The sequence below is a fragment of the Arachis ipaensis genome, chromosome B09 (genome assembly GCF_000816755.2).
Source record: "Arachis ipaensis cultivar K30076 chromosome B09, Araip1.1, whole genome shotgun sequence".
NCBI lineage: Eukaryota > Viridiplantae > Streptophyta > Magnoliopsida > Fabales > Fabaceae > Arachis > Arachis ipaensis.
In genome coordinates, this window is record NC_029793.2 from 98,039,508 (window position 1) to 98,040,632 (window position 1,125).

A 1,125-nucleotide genomic window follows, 5' to 3' on the forward strand; every position below is an offset into this window, starting at 1 on the left:
GGTCATCTCTAGCCTGTGCCGTTGCCAGTCGCGCGAGAGGGAGACGCGCCGTGAGGGAGAGCCGTCACATTTCTGCCGTCGCCGGTTCACGCGCCGCCGCTGTGCTCCTTGCCGCAGCACCGTCGCTGGAAGAGGAGGGCTCGCCAGTTCTGTCTCTCACTGACCGCCGCTGTTCCGCCGTCGCCGTCAAGGGGTTCTGCCAAGAGAGAGAGGACCGGCATGCATGAAGAAGAAGGGGAGAGGTCCGAGGCTGAGATGGTTCCCGTCACTGTCGTCTGCCTCTGTCAATACCGACCTGCTTCTCCGCGGTGCTTAGCTGGAGCTTCTGTTACTGTCGCCGGAGTTCTGAGGCCACCGGAACCACCGCCGGAGCTTCTGGCTGCTTTTGCCATCGCCGGAAAAGTCTATTGGTAAGGGTCTTAAGTTGGTTCCCCTTTCCGTTGAGTTTCTGGAAACCTCACTGTCACTGCATATGGTTCAGGTCATCTCTGCCGCTTGAGGTGGCTGCCGGGCTGCCGCCAAATCGGTTCGGAGACCGCCGCTGCTTCGGTTCAGCCGTTCCTTCTTCGGTTCGGTAAGCGTTTGGATTTGAAAGCCTTTTAGTTACCGTTCTGTTATCATACACTGAGGTTTGTGACGTTAATTGCTATAGGATTGAGTTTCGGTTGTTGTATGTTGCAATTCGAGTTGTTGAGACTGTTGCGAAAGTGGCTTGGAGCTGAGGTTTTGGTTGCGGTCAGTTCGGGTTGAGGCGGAAAGGACTTGATATAGGTTGACCAAAAACTATATTTTTACATATTGGAATTATTACATATGGATACTGATGTGAGAAAATGTGTATTTGGCGATTGTATCGGCCTTATGTATTATTTGATTGACTTTAATGTTTATGAATGTTGGTTTGGCTGAGTTGTTGTGCGGCTTTGTGAAATGTAATGTTTTGAAGTTGATTCTTTAAATATTTGAAATCTGAGTTTAATCCGTTGAGGATTGATTTGAATAGAGTTGATTATTTTGATGATGTGAAAGATAGAAAACTCTTGAAATTCAACCTGGGTTGCTTTAATTGATTTGGTTTTGATAAATGACTTATTGCTGAACTGATTCTTTAAAGCTTTGGAAATG